The 16,985-nt window shown below is 36.5% G+C and overlaps 1 pseudogene; it reads right to left on the bottom strand.

The window, feature by feature from the left end:
• Window positions 1-10,072: 10,072 nt before the first annotated feature.
• Window positions 10,073-15,454, bottom strand: LOC143440756 (vomeronasal type-1 receptor 2-like; annotated as a pseudogene).
• Between the last annotated feature and the right edge of the window lie 1,531 nt (window positions 15,455-16,985).

Here is a 16,985-nt window from a genome sequence, read left to right on the forward strand (position 1 = left end):
ACCAGGAGCTAGTTCTTTGAGAATATCAACAAGATAGATAAACCGTTAGCCAGACTAACCTGAGGGCACAAAGACAGTATCCAAATTAATAAAATCAGAGCTGAAAAGGGAGACATAATAACAGAAACTGAGGAAATTTAAAAAATCATCAGATCCTACTACAAAAGCCCATACTCAACAAAACTGGAAAATATGGATAAAATGGACAATTTTCTAAACAGATAACAGGTACCAAAGTTAAGTCAGGAGCAGATAAATCATCCCATAACAGATAAATAGTCTCATAACCCCTAAAGAAATAGCAGCAGCCATTAAAAGTCTCCCCACCAAAAAAAGTGCAGGAACAGATGGTTTTAGTGCAGAATTCTATCAGACCTTGAAGGAAGACCTAATACCAATTCTCTTCAAACTATCACACAAAATAGAAACAGAAGAAACACTACTCAATTTGTTCTATGATGCCACAGTTACACTCGTATCTAAACCACACAAAGATCCAACAAAGAAAGAGAACTTCAGACCAACCTCCTTTATGAATATCGATGCAAAAATACTCAATAAAATTCTCACAAACTGAATCCAAGAATACATCAAAACAATCATCCATCATGATCAAGTAGGCCTTATTTCAGGAATGCAGGTATGGTTCAATATATGGAAATCCATCAATGTAATTTGCTATATGAACAAAAAAGGAATACAAATAGGAAAGGAAGAAGTCAAAAATATCACTATTTGCAGATGTATGATAGTATACTTAAGTGACCCAAAAACTTCCACCAGAGACCTCATAAACATGATAAACAACTTCAGCAAAGTGGCTGGATATAAAATCAACTCAAACAAATCAGTAGCCTTCCTCTACTCAAAGGACAAACAGGCTGAGAAAGAAATTAGGGAAATGACACCTTTCACAATAGTCACAAATAATATAAAATACCTTGGAGTAAATTTAACAAAGCAAGTGAAAGATCTGTATGACAAGAACTCCAGGTCTCTGAAGAAAGAAATTGAAGATCTCAGAAGATGGAAAGATCTCCCATGCTCATGGATTGGTAGGATTAGTATAGTAAAAATGGCCATCTTGTGAAAGCAACCTATAGATTCAATATAATCCCCATTAAAATCCCAACTGAATTCTTCACAGAGTTAGAAAGAGAAATTCTCCAATTCATTTGGAACAACAACAACAACAAAAGTACAGGACAGCAAGAACTATTCTCAACAATAAAAGAACTTTTGGGGGAGTCACAATCCCTGGTCTCAAGCTCTACTACAGAGCAATAGTCATAAAAACTGCATGGTATTGATAGAGAGACAGGCAGGAAGATCAATGGAATAGAATTGAAGACTCAGAAATGAACCCACATACCTATAGTCACTTGATCTTTGAAAAGGAGCTAAAACCATCCAGTGGAAAAAGGACAGCATTTTCAAGAAATGGTGTTGGTTCAACTGAAGATCAGCATGTAGAAGAATGCAAATCGATCCATTCTTATCTCCTGTACAAAGCTCAAGTCCAAGTGGATAAAGGACCTTCACATAAAAGCAGATACACTGAAACTAATAGAAGAGAAGGTGGGGAAGAACCTCAAATACCTGGCCATAGGGGAAAGTTCCTGAACAGAACACCAATGGCTTATGCTCTAAGATCAAGAATTGACAAACGAGATCTCATAAAATTGCAAAGTTTCTGTAAGGCAAAGAACACTGTCAATAGGACAAAATGGCAACCAAAAGATTGGGAAAACATCTTTACCAATCCTACATCTGATAGAAGGCTAATATTTAATATATACAAAGAACTTAAGAAACTAGATTCCAGACAATCAAATAACCCTATTAAAAATGGGGTACAGAGCTAAACAAAGAATTCTCAACTGAGGAAATTCGAATGGCTGAGAAGCACCTAAAAAAGTATTCAACATCCTTAGTCATCAGGGAAATGCAAATCAAAACAACCCTGAGATTCTACCTCACACCAGTCAGAATGGCTAAGATTAAATCTCAGGTGATAGTAGATGCTGTCGAGGATATAGAGAAAGAGGAACACTCCTCCATTGTTGTTGGGATTGCAAGCTGGTATAACCACTCTGGAAATCAGTCTGATGGTTCCTCAGAAAATTGGACATAGCACTACCTGAGGACCCAGCTATACCACTCTTGGGCATATACCCAGAAGATGCTTCAACAAATAACAAAGACATATGCTCCACTATGTTCATAGCAGCCTTATTTATAATATCCAGAAGCTGGAAAGAACCCAGATGCCCTTCAACAGAGGAATGGATACAGAAAATGTGGTACATTTACACAGTGGAATATTACTCAGCTATTAAAAACAATAAATTTGAGACATTCTTAGGCAAATGGATGCAACTAGAAAATATCATCCTGAGTGGGGTAACCTTATCACAAAAGAACACACATAGTATGCATTCACTGATAATTGGATATTAGCACAAAAACTGGCAGTACCCAAGATACAACTTACAGACCACATGAAGCTCATAAAAAAGGAAGAGCAAAGTGTGGGCACTTCAGTTTTTCTTAGAAGGCATAACAAAATACTCATGGGAGCTAATATGGAGACAAAGTGTGGGACAGAAACAGAAGGAGGAGTCATCTGGAAACTGTTCCACCTGGGTATTTATCGTCACCAAAGGTAGACATTGATGTGGATGCCAGGAAGTACATGCTGACAGGAGCTTGACATAGCTGTCTTTTTAGAGGTTTGCCAGAGTCTAACATGTACAGAGGCAATGCTCACAGCTAACCATTGAACTGATCATGGGGTTCTCAATGGAGGAGTTAAAGAGAAGACTGAAGGAGCTAAAAGGTTTGCGGCCCCATGGGGAGAGCAACAATACCAACCAAGCAGAGCTCCCAGGGTCTAAACCACCAGCCTGGGAGCACATAGGGAGGGACCCAGGCCTCAAGCTCAATGGTTAGCTGTGAGCTTATGCCTCTGTGTATTTCATTCAGGCTCTGGCAAACCTCTAAGGAGACAGCTATATCAGGCTCCTGTCAGCATGTACTTCCTGGCATCCACATCAGTGACTACCTTTGGTGAATGCACAAGGGATGGATACCCAGGTGGAGCAGTCTCTGGAGGGCTGCTTTTCCAGTTTCTGTCCCACAATTTGTCTCCATATGAAGAAGACAAATATGTGAAGACATATCGTCAGAGGCTTATCAATTTACTCTTCCCCCTGCCACTCTTCTAATATCTCAATGCCCATAATCAGCTTGAAGAAGTTAATGAAGAGTCAGCATCTCTTTTTCCTGGGCTTGGGGACTGAGGTGGTTAATATTGGGCTGTCTTTCTAGGGAAAAGCAGTGGTTTTGTTGGAACAAGGAGGACAAGCCAGGATTTATTGCCTAGCTATAACCGATTGGTAGAAATATGTGTAATTGTTACTAAGATGAAATTGTTATTAAGATAATTTCTTAAATGGTACAAAATTTACGTTGCTTTCAAACTTAAGGTTTTCATTGGTACTAGTTTCTTATTGATATAAAAGCAAAATTAATATTGTTACTCTCATAGGCATTGTGCCTCTATAACACATTTAGGAATACAAGGCTTAGTCCCTGTCTTTTTTTTTTTTTTTTTTTTTTTTTAACTTTTTAACTGATTTGAGATGGTTAGCCTGTGAGTTAAGGGCCTATAGCAAATTCATGCCTCTGAGATTATTGTTAGGGTATTGTCTATATTTTATTTAGAAATAGCTGAGAGGAGTTAACAGACAACATTCCAGATTGCCTTACATGGATAGTTGGTTTTCAAAACATCAGAAGTCCACAGAATTGATATTACAAACATTTCTGTATTAATGTTCATTTTGATTAGAGACCTGTCTGCTCCTGACAGTTTCTTGTATTGAATTCTAAGAAGAAAGTCAGGTTCAGAACTAAGTCTTTTAGTTAGGAGAGATGACAGAAGTTCTGGCTAGTTAACAAAATGATGGACTGGGTATTATGTCTATCTTGTACCTTACTGACACAAATTGGTATAGTTATGCTCTAATTGTATTTTGAGAGAAAAGTTTAATTTAACAGGAATGGTGATATGCAGGAGGAGCTAAGGTGGGAGGAGTAATGAGAGGAAGAGGAGGAGTAAGGAGAGGAGGAGGAACTAAGAGATGAGAGAGAGGGGGCAGGTATGGAGGTGGATGTTTGTGTGTCTCTGCCAGTCAAAGATAGTTGGTATATCTAGGTTGGGTATTGGTTTACACTTCTGATTGTATGGGCATCTTGTTATTGAGCATTACCAAACTTACAAAGCCTTTGATTAACATTTTTAAAAAGTTACTAATAAAAAAATAAGGATGTATTTAAATTGAAAAAAGGAAGAAAGAAAGAAAGAAAGAAAGAAAGAAAGAAAGAAAGAAAGAGCGAAAGAGCTTTGGATTTCTTCCCCAGTAATGAGGATCAGATTTGATGAAAGAAGATCTCTTAAAGTTCTTGGTTGGAAGGGGAAAAAAAAAGAAAAGAAAAGCTGTTAGAACCAACATCTTAATAAAATGTCAGCCCTCTTAAAAAATTATCTTGATACTAAAATTTGTTTTCAGAATTGTATATTGCAGAATGATCAGCCTTGGTGTATCTACACATCAAGCAAGCTGGGCAGACCTGCTCAAACCTCTGAGGTCCAGGAATTCCATCTGGAGGCAGTGAAGACAAAGTGTCAGAGGCTTATCAATTTACTCTTCCCCCCACTCCTCTTCTAATATCTCAACACCCATAATCAGCTTGAAGAAGTTAATGAAGAGTCAGCGCCCCTATTCCCTGGGCTTGGGGACTAAGGTGGTAAATGTTGGGCTGTATTTCTAGGGAAAAGTAGTGGTTTTGTGGGAATAGAGAGGATTAGCTAGGATTTATTGCATAGCCATAACCTATTAGTAGAAATCTGTACAATTATTATCAAGATGAAGATATAACTTCTTAAATGGCACAAATTTACTTTGATTACAAATTTTAAGGTTTTCATTGGTACGAGCTTCTTATTGATATAAAAGTGAGATGAATATTGTTACTCTCATAGGCATTATACCTGTGTAACACATTTAGGAATACAAGGCTTAGGCCCAGTCCTTCTTTAACTTTTTCAACAGATTTGAGATGGTCAGCCTGTGAGTTAAGGGACTATAGCAAATTCATGGCTTGGAGTTTATTTTTAGGGTGTTTTCTGTTTTATTTAGAAATAGCTGAGTGGAGTTACCAGACAACAGTCCAGATTACCTTACATGGATTGTTGGTTTTCAAAATGTCAGAAGTCCACAGTATCAATGTTCATTTTGATTAGAGACCTGTCTGCTCCTTATAGCTTCCTGTATTGAATTCTAAAAAGAAATTGAGCATCTTTGGAGTTACTCCAGTTGTAGTGAGACAGCCACTAGGCAAGAATTGCCTCTTTCCATTTACAGACAAATTACTGTGCAGAAAAGGACACACTTGTGTGGGGAGCCTACAGAAGGCGGCTATCATCCTTTTAGCCATTTTGAGCCATATACCCCGACAAGAGACTTGATTACATCAGCCTACAAGAGCTGAGCACACTCTGATAACATCTTGCTTTAGATACCCAGGATTTTCCCTTGGGTGTGTGAGACTTAAAGGTGTGTGAGTTAAGGGCAAGACTTAGAGATCAGATTTAGAGATAAGACCTAAGGGTGTGACTTAAGGGCATGACTTAAGGGCATGGCTTAGAAGTGAGACATATAAAAGGTGAGAGGCAGACAGAAGAGTTCAGAACAACTAGGAGTAGGAACAGAGAATCAGACACTTCAGAGAGTACAACTTGGAGTAAGAATTAGGCATTAGGACAGTACAACTTGGAGTACAACTTGTAGTTAGTTATTAGACACTTGGCACTTGGAGGAAAAACTTGGAATTAGACTTTAGACATTAGGCACTTAGCAGTTGGAAGAAGTAACTTAGAACTTGGAGGCACTAGGGACTAGAAACTAGGGACTAGGAACTCAAGACTTGGGACTTGAAGAGAAGAAGAGAGACTGACGAATAAACGGAATTAAATCACACTCTGTCTGATCTCCATTCTTTGAGTCTGTCCTCACTCTCTCTCTTGCTGAACCCTGACAGGCAGACTGGAGCAGCTTGGGGCAGTATGGGCTCTGACAGTTTAGCCCCCAAGGCTTTGGCAGTGCAGGTGCCAACACTGACAGAATGGTCGGAGACATTTTGACCCCCAAACGTGGGGTAGTGCAGTTCTCAACATTTCTGGCCCCCAAGTGTTGGGCAGCTCGGGCCGCAACACACTTGCAGAATAGTCGACTGATTATATCTGCCTAGACAGAGTAATCAGCCCTTAACAATTCTGCAGCACTAAGGTCTGTCAGATGATCCTGGGCCAGAAGGCTGAAGATCAGATGCTCCAACGTTTTGTAGTATAGGGAGTGTCCAGGTGTTCAGAGGTCTCTATAAATTGGCTAAGTTTTAGAAGCTATGCTTTGTGCTTCCCACAATTTTAGTTAACTCAGTCATTCTGGATTTCTGAAGGGGTTGAAAACTTATAGCCTCATAGCCAATCCTGGGTAGCTACCTTGAGAGAAAATATTTGAGTGGATGGTTTTCAGCTGACATTCATTCTAAAGCCAAGGAAAAAGCCAGGTTCAGAACTAAGTGTTTTAGTTAAGAGAGATGACAGAGGTTCTGTCAACAAAATGATGGACTGGGTATTAGGACTATCTTGTACCTCACTGGTACAAATTGGCATAATTATGTTCTACTTGTATTTTGAGAGAAAAGTTTTATTTTAACAGGAAGGGTGATATGTAGGAGGAGCTAAGGTGGGAGGAGTACTGAGAGGAAGAGAAAGAATAAGGAGAGGAGGAGAAGAAGGAGAGGAGAAGCTAGGTGATGAGAGAGAGAAAGAGGGGGGAGACAGGGAGGCAGATGTTCACATGTCTCCACCAGTCAAAGATAGTTGATATATCTAGGTTGGGTATTGGGTTACACTTCTGATTGAGCATTACCAAACTTATAAAGCCTTTGATTAACATTTTTAAAAGGTGTATAAATGCAAAAAGGAAAAGGGGGCATGGGATAGGGGTTTTCTAGGGGGGGATGGGGAAAAGGGATGGCATCTGAAATGTAAATAAAATATCCAATAAAAAAAGTTTTTGGCTGGAGACAGGAAGAAAAATGTCATAAAGACTAAACAGGACAGGTAACATGGTTTGCTGATCCCTCTACATGGGAATGGCCCTGAAACTGTCTGAGCCATTAAAAATGTCTCTAGGCAGAACTTCAGCTGTACATAGCCAATGGATTCTCTTGGTGACAGAGTCCTATAGATTCATCATGTCATCATTTCCTATAGCATGAATGGAGGTTTATATTACAGTTTGGTTATATAATCAAACTAACTCATTAAAAGACTTGTCTTTTACCTGCTCAAACAAGGAACAAAAATTCATCTTTAACTGATCTGTGCACATTGCATACTCCATGCATTATATTAATATAGAAATATATTTATTACCTCTAAAAGCTTTATGTTTGCAGAAAAAAATAAAACAAAGCAAAGAATGAAACAACAACAAAACAAACAAACAAAACAAAGTAAAACAAAACAACCAAGAATGCAGCCCAGACAAGATTCGCCATCAGGGACATTGAGATACTGAGACTTGCTGTTCTAGCTCCCCACTCTGATCCTATCTCAGTTGCATTGAAACTGATTCCCCTAAAGACTTGCTTCCAGGTCAACTTTAAAACACCTAGCTCACTTGGTCCAACTTTTCAAACTGTTCCAGTTGGGACTTCATATAAGCTTGCACTTTCTCAGCATACAGAGACTGGACAACAAATGCTAGAGCTAGCTTTCTTAAGACTAACATTTTTTTTTTCTAACATGCTTGGGCCCTCTAAAAGAAATTCTTTGTCTCACTTAATCAGGAAACAATTATAAGAAGAATGTCATCCAAATCCCTTAAGTTGAAGTGGATGGCTTTGGTCATTTATGAATAATAAATGTTGTTATTTTAGAAGGTGTTTTAATAAATAATTATGGTTTTGGACAAAGAGAAAATAAGATGGAGAGTTTAGACTCAGGGATTTCTTTGATTTAGCAAAATAATGACACCTTTAATGATTCCATAACAATAGTACTGTGTCTGGTAGAAGAAAATACAATATTCTCATGAAAATTCTAAGCGAGAATAACTGTAGCATTAGCAACTATCATCCTTTAAAATATGTTTACACTTAAATAATGGAAACTATTTCATAATAAGATAAGACAAACTACTGTCCAAGAGAAGGAAAAATATGATACTTACAATCTCAGATGTTTTGAGGTGGTCACTGAGTGACAATTTTTGTTAACATGCATAGAATGCTCAGAGATAATGAATTAGACAAAAGTTAAATAATTGAATCAGAGAAGATCAAAATTACGCTCAGTTTCATACAAAAATAAGAGAATTACTTTTTGTTTTTGTGAAAGGGTCAATGGGAACAAAATTAGAGAGCAAGTATCTGAATGAAACAAACCTAGAAGTGTAGATAGATACAGACCCCCCTAGGCAAACTGGAGGATGGTTTGGTGATATAAAAATTTTTTAAAAACAATAAGTTGTTCCCTCATAAGTATGTCACTAAAGTCAGATTTTAAAGGTCTCCCCACCAAATTCTATGTTATATATGTTACAGTGAACATGGAAATGTGGGAACTTTTAGAGGGTCAGTGGTTAACACATGGTTTAGTGGCATGTGCATATTCTAGAGGACTGAAGGAGTCCACAACAGACATATTTTTTCTTTGCAGAAAAATAATGCTTTTTTGTAAGAAAGGTTATTAAGTTAAGTAAATTGTTAATGTAATTCCTCAGTTGAAAGGTACACCTCAGAGGTGTATTTTCCTAAACATGTGAGTATATGCAAAGAATTAATTATTAATTATACATAGTAGTGATAGTATGATACTTTCATTCATTCACATTATGTGATTATGTCATATTTATCTTTAATTACTTCATTCATATCCCCATTTTACTCTCTTTGAGGTTCTGTTGATCTCAGTGATTCATATTTTACTCTGATTCTTTTTTGTTTCTTGATTTCACATTAAAGAAAATGTAATATGTAATACTAGCCTTTGTGAGGCTAACATTTTTAAGGAGACATATGTTCCTTTATTTTTCTACTAAATTTTCAAGCCAATGATGATGTTTGAAGATGTAGTAACTACATACAAGAAGCATTGAACAACAGTTAGGAGCTGGATAACTGGTTCATTGGAGAAAAGCTCATCATGATTTTGCAAAGGAATAGAGTTTCATTCCCAGCAAGCATAGCAGGTGGCTCACAACTACACTTAACTGTAGCTCCAGAGGATCCAATGTGTTCTTCTTGCAACTTTCGGCATCAGGCAATGCACATGGTGCGCATACATGCACTGAGGCACACACACATACACAAAATAAAAAATTAAACTATGATTTTAAAAAACCTTCAGGGCCTAAGAGATAGCTCGGTGGCTGAAAATACTGATAGCTCTTCTAGGGGATCCAGGTTTTATTTCCTGCACTAAATGTTGGCACACAAATGCCTATAACTCCAGTTCTACTGTGTTTAAGGCTATTTTCTGTTTTCTGCAGGAGTATTATGCATGTGGTGCACAGACATACATGCAGGAAAAATTAACATACACATAAAAATGAAGGTATGAATACATGTATGAATATGTATATATGAGAGGCATGTGTGCAAGAAAGAGAGAAAGAGAGAGAGAGAGAGAGAGAGAGAGAGAGAGAGAGAGAGAGAGATCATAAGGTCTGCTCTCACTGGTGTACTTTTTTTATATATAAAAATGCCTATTATCCAATAACTTGTAATAGGATGATTTTATGTGTTTGAAACTTTCTTGTTATTGGATAATAAATAGTGTAAAAGAAAGAAAAAAACCACTATAATAAAACAACCATGATCAAATCACGACAAAGGAGTCTGTTAAAAGATGATTGACCTTTTCCAACTGCAGTCCTGTCATTCTACAAAGATAAAAGGATATTGTAATATACAAGAAGAGAGAGATTACCTTGGCTCATGCAATATTTGGAGGAAGCTATGTCTTGTTGCAGAAGGATAAAAACAAGGTGCAACTAGACTTGAAATTGCTGATGAGAACAAAGGGGAAATATATTGGAAAGCATATTTCTAAAAATATAAATATACTTACTCCCCATAATCCCAAGCTTTTGGAGTAGCTTGTAAAGATTACACATACAGAAGAGATTGAGTAAGGAGATAACAAATGTACAAACCAGGATGAGGATACATTTTGTGGCTTGGTTTTCGGGAGAGACTTTATGAAAATGCTGAACACTGTGGATATGCTTGACTTGTATCTTGTGTCTGTAGAGTATACTCACCATGGAGACACTTGAGCAAGCCATGAGACTCAGACACAAGCCATCAGAGAAGCAGAGTAGAAACATATACAGTGCAGTTGCCGCATTTCTGGAAGTCAACCATGAGCAATATCCATAATTCACCATGTTAGTTACATTTTTGTTGTAATTGGGTCCTAACATTCTTGCTGGAGTCAAGATGTTTAGAAGCAGCTATACAAGCCAACTGACTGAGCAGGAAGGACCAATGTACTTGGTGACTCTGTGTTTAAGCATCATCTACCTGGAATTACTGGGGCTGATTGTGATTGCTTGGAAGCCACTCAATAGGCACATGGCATACAAGGACATTCCCCTGGTTATTCGGTAAGTATACATTATCAATTTACATCCAAAATCATCCAGAAAATCTTTAAATCCCAAATCTGACAGTGTCTCTGGAATGCCTTTTGAAATGATAGTCAAGCAGTTAGCAAAAGTCAAGTGTTCTATAATCACGTCTTTGGGCATTAAACACTTTCTGGTGAATATCATAAAGACATAATAAAACAGTAGTGAGGAATTAATCACCAAGAATTCCCACAGTAATGTTAAAGAAGAGGAATATTCCCATTGCCAAATTTGCAGGAGTCATTTTCATTTCTATCAAAAATGTAAAAAAAAAATTATTATGATTGAGACTCTGGAAATAAACTGAGTGTCCTTTATTTCATAGGGTCAGCTTAAAGAAAATAATTATCACTTTATTGAATGTATATATCTCTTCCACTGAAGAGTGTTTAAAAGTCTTCTCTTTATATAAGTAGATATTCTCCATTCTTTCAATGAAAAAATATTAGACTGGATGTGGTGGTAGATCCCTTTCATCTTAGGACTCAAGAGACCAAGAAGACAGATCTATGAATTTGAGGCTCTTTTATTTAAAGAGACAGTTCCAGGACAGTCATTGCTACACAGAGAGAATAATGTTCCCCAAAATTACAAAAGAAAACAAGGAAGCTTAATGTATTCATTTCTTTTGACTAAACATGATGGTTGGGGTCAGTTTTCAACTATAGCAAATTTAAGGTATGCCATTATTATTTCTGAAGTTCAAATGAAACAATTAAAATTTGTCACAAATAACAACAGAAAATATTTGAAAATAATATTCAAAATGAGTGATTAAATATTCAGAATATTTTAAAAATATTTAATTGTAAGATTTATCTTGTTTTAAATGATGTGTGTGTTGCTCCATTGCATGTGAGTGTATCAGCAGAAACCAGAGGCTTGTGATTTGTAGATGGTTTTAAGCCACCAGCAGGAGCTAGAAACAACACAGATCCAAAGTAATAGCAGCATGCACTCTTAAACACTGACACTCCTCTCTACCATCAAAGGAATATTTAAAACTAAATTTGAAAAAAATACAAAATATAAAACAAATGAGAAATTGGGTCCATGACTGACATAATTCTATAAACTATTCAGAAATATCCAAAATGTGTGCAAAATGACGCTCAGCCTCTGGAGTAATTAAGGAAATACAGTGATAGGGTGCTAATGGGAGTGAGAAAGAGAGATCATTGTATATCTTTTAAACATGTATTAAAACATATGAAAATAAAAGGAGTTTAAGGGGATGAACATATGGAGAAATTATAGCCACAATGCAGACTATATGGAAAGCAAAACATTGTAGATAGTACACAATTTACCATTGTTTTTCTTTAACAAAATTGAGAAAATGATTGCCAAGTTTCAATGTAGTGTTACTGCATCTTCCACATATTAGGTCATCATTTTTTGTTATTAATAGTGACAATTGCTGGAAAAGCATTTGGGGATATGAGAGGATATCAAGACACAGGAAGAGACTAGTGATGAGTAAGGATAAATGAGGAATCTGGTTTCCCTGCCTTTGTCCTGAAGAGTCTCAGCAGTTCTCAAGAACTTACAAACATTTCTTTCTTGAATGTTTGGTATGACTAGGTGCTCAGAACTTCTGATTCTGGATGAACTTGTGTAAAATGGATATCCAACTGAAGACTCATGGGATTGTGTCTATATCTCCACATCTTGCACAAAAATTAATATTAAATTATTCAAAAGCTGAAATACTAAAACTCTCAGAGAAAACTGCTAGTAATATAAGATGTAGGTAGAGGCAATAGCACAGGACATGCACTAAAATTTAATGACTATAACTACATTAAAAGCTTTCTGCACACTAAAGGAAACTACCAGCCAAATAGAGATACAACCTACAGAATGGGAGAAAATTAATGACTTCTATATTTCAACCCAGAGTTTAAAACCTAGACTGTATAAAGAAAAGTAAAGATTAAACAGTCTCTTTACAAACTTTCAAGTTAACAAACATGTTAATGAAATGGGAGAGATTTCTTTATGAACAAAGCACAAATGGGCCATAAATTCTTTTAAAAAGTATTCAGTGTATTTAGATACCAGGCAAATAAAAATTACAAATACTTTGGCACTCCATTACACCCCAGAGAATGATTAACAACAAGAAAACAGATGCCAACAATGCTGATGCTGATATGGGGGAAAATCCGCATTCTTTATTGGTAGTAGAGAAATTATTACTTTCATTACAGAAATAAGTACAAAGATTTGTCAATACAACAAATGCAGGATTACAGTTTGACACACGGCTATATAATTTTGATCATATACCCCAAGGTCTCCATGTCCTACCATGAAGATACTGGATGTCTATGTACAGTGCTGCACTATTCACAATAGTAAAGGAGCTATGTTCATCCTAGAGGCTCGTCAGCACATAATGCAAGTGTGCTATCTAGACAGTGGAATTTCATTCATCTGTGAAACATCTGTAAAGGAAAATGAAATCATGAAAAATTCAAGAACAGTATGAACTTGCAAAGAATTCTGCAAGATGACTCAGACTCACAAGAAAAAAAAAACCATGTTCTTTCTGAAACAAGGACATGGATCACAATGTCCACATGTTTGTAAGTGTTGATAGAAAGTGGATTTGGGCTACAAAACCAGAAAATAGGTCAAAGGCAAGGAAAAGGGTGTTGTAGAATCAAGGAGAGGGTAATAGGAGAATGTGTCACTAAACTATGAATAAAAATGAATTAACATCAGGGTCTAGAAGAAGTACCTTCATATTCACTTTCTTTCTTTCTTTCTTTCTTTCTTTCTTTCTTTCTTTCTTTCTTTCTTTCTTTTTTTTTTTTTTTTTGTAGAATCCAATCTATTTATTGTTTTCATCAAATATACTGCCAGGGCTTATAGCCAATGTTTATTTTTTTTTCTTATTTTTTTATTAGATATTTTATTTACACTTCAGATGCCATCCCCTTTCCCCATCCCACCCCCCCGCCTTAGAAAACCCCTATACCATGCCCCCTTTTCCGTTTTGCACTTACACGTTTTTTAAAAAATGTTTTAAAAAAAAGGCTTTATAAGTATTGTATTGCTCAATGAGAGGTGTAACCAACTACCCAACCTAGATATATCAACTATCTTTGACTGGTGGAGATACTTGAACCTCTGCCTCCCTGTCTCCCCCCTCTTTCTCTCTTTCTTCACCTAGCTTCTCCTCTCCTTCTTCTCCTCCTCTTCTTACTCCTTCTCTTCCTCTCAGTACTCCTCCTACCTTAGCTCCTCCTACACATCACCCTTCCTGTTAAAATGAAACTTTTCTCTCAAAATACAATTAGAGCTTAATTATGCCAATTTGTACCAGTGAGGTACAAGATAGTCCTCATACCCAGTCCAACATTTTGTTGACTAACATATTCACTTTCATAGCAGAATCATTCCAGCAGCTGAAAGATACAATCATTCCACATGGTCATCAACAAAGACATGCATGAAGACAACATGGTGCAGTATTTATCCTCAAAGATGAAATTTGACACATCCTAAAACATAGATGACCTCAGTGATCAACCAATTGATCATTGGTACCTACAATGATCAATTACACATACACAGAAGTTAAAACAATGAGGCCAACAAGACTGCTCAGCAGGTAAATGTTCTTTCCAAGAAGCCCAATGACCAAAATTCAATCCAGGGTCCCAAACATGAATGGACAGACACAGTCCCAAAACATATCTTCTAACCTCTAATCATATATGCTCTTTTATGTACACATGACCTTCCCAACAATAAATTAATTATATAATGACTATTTTAAAAATATTAGCATGATGATCAACAGGAATGAAAGTAGAAAGCAATAAATATTTGTCTCAAATACTCAGATTTTTGTGTTTATGATGAACTGTTTCAAGATCAGCTGCAGAACAGTTGAACCATTATTCACACAACTGAACTGTATACTCAGAATGGTTAACATGGTAAATATTTATAGTTTGATATTAGTTCCAATGTTAAATGTAAGGGGATTGTTGTTGATACACAAGAAGTTCTGGTAACTAAGAGAGCTATACAGGTGGCCATCATCTAAATTCAAAACTGTCTTTATTTAATAAGTTAGTGATATTGAGTTTAAAGTCACAATAATGAGTTTATTTTTTGTCTGTAAGAAAAGTGTGTTAGGAGTATAATATGGTAGAGTTTTGTTATTGTTTTGGGTTGGTTTCATAGTAATCCCTGACATCAGGTAGATATATGATATCTTCTGAAACAGTGACCAAGATAATATGCATAAAGAAAGCCACACAGACCTATGTCTATTTTCCAGAAGCACACAGGGTGAAGTAGACAGGCTTCATATGAGGAAAGCACTGTATCTGTATGTTCTTGTACAGAACGTATGAGCTGGACTCATATCACAACCAGTTTGGGGCTATATTTTATAAATGTGGAACTAGAATCAGAAAAACATCTGTCATATTTCAGAATAGCTGAAATACTGAGACAATAAACATAATCCTAACAAGTATTTACTATTTCCTTTTAATCTATTCAATTTTTACCTAAATCTTCAAGCATCCATTAAATTCATTTTTTTTCTGGTATAAAAATATCGTCTGATAATTCTACAATTGATGAGACAATTTAATTTACTGATATCCGTATTTCATGTCACACATTCCTATAATCTCATTATTGAGACACAAAAACAGAGTGCAAGCTTCCCAAATGTATGTAAATAATTGAGTGGAAGAAAGGAAAACAATAAAAGCACCCCAAGTTATTTAGCATATGATAGGGATGTATCTCATGGCTTTTCCAGGTATTGCAAATTCCTGGGAGTGACCCCCAGTGTCATCTGTAAAGAAAAAGGAAGAATCCAAATAAATCTTTCTTTTGAAACTAAGAACTAGATAGAATCATGCAAAAAAGAGACAGAGATAAGATAAAAGATATGGAGATGGTAAAAAATAGAGAGAAGCAAAGTAATAAAAGGAAAGAAGAAAATTAGGTGATGTCAGTGATAATAAAGACTCAGTAGCAGCTTATGTGCAAAGGAGGGTCACATAGCTTAGGGAAGACTGGAGACAGTGAACTCTGCCGAGTTGACAATACTCAATTTCATCAAAAGCCCATTCAAGTTCCCACTCCTTAAACCAGTACCAGAACCCAGTTTTCCTTTCTTTCTTCTTTCCTTCCTTCCTTCTTTACCTCCTTCTTTCTATCTTTCCTTCCTCTTTTCCTCTATCCTCCTCCCTTCCCCTCCTTTCTTCTCTACCCCTCTCCCTCTCTCCTTCCCTCCCTCTCTTCCTTCCTTCCTTTATTTCTTTCCCACCTCACCTCTCTCCTCTTGGTGACTGTAAAACTTCCACCAGAGAACTCCTAAACCTGATAAACAACTTCAGTAAAGTGGCTGGATATAAAATCAACTCAAACAAATCAGTAGCCTTCCTCTATTCAAAGGATAAACAGGCTGAGAAAGAAATTAGAGAAATGACACCCTTCACAATAGCCACAAATAAAATAAAATATCTTGGAGCGAATCTAACCAAGCAAGTGAAAGATCTGTATGACAAGAACTTCAAGTCTCTGAAGAAAGAAATTGAAGAAGATCTCAGAAGATAGAAAGATCTCCCATGCTCCTGGATTGGCAGGATTAACTTAGTAAAAAATGGCCATCCTGCCAAAAGCAATCTACAGATTCAATGCAATACCCATCAAAATTCCAAATCAATTCTTCTTTTTGTTTCAACTTGGTTGATTTCAGCCCTGAGTTTGATTATTTCCTGCCGTCTACTCCTCTTGGGTATATTAGCTTCTTTTTGTTCTAATGATTTCAGGTGTGCTGTCATGTTGTTAATGTATGCTATTTACATTTTCTTTTTGTGGGCACTTAGAGCTATGATTTTTCCTCTTAGTACTGCTTTCAGAGAGTCCCACAAGTTTTGATATGATGTGTCCTCATTTTCATTTAGTTCTAAAAAGTCTTTAATTATGTTTTTATTATACAGAATTGAGACTAAGACTAGAGGAACAACTGCAAAATTATTCATCTATGCCCATGACTATGAGGATAGGTTTGGGGGTGGGGAGACTTGGGTAGCCACTAGAAAGTTCCAGACAACAGGGAAGTGAGAGGTTTGCAGGACTCAAGAGGAATGATATTAGCAAAATACCCAAAAGGGAAATAGAACCTGTAGACACCATCTCTAGTAGATAGGCATGGCTTCCAGTAGACAGATG

This window comes from Arvicanthis niloticus, chromosome 30 (genome assembly GCF_011762505.2).
Source record: "Arvicanthis niloticus isolate mArvNil1 chromosome 30, mArvNil1.pat.X, whole genome shotgun sequence".
Taxonomy (NCBI): domain Eukaryota; kingdom Metazoa; phylum Chordata; class Mammalia; order Rodentia; family Muridae; genus Arvicanthis; species Arvicanthis niloticus.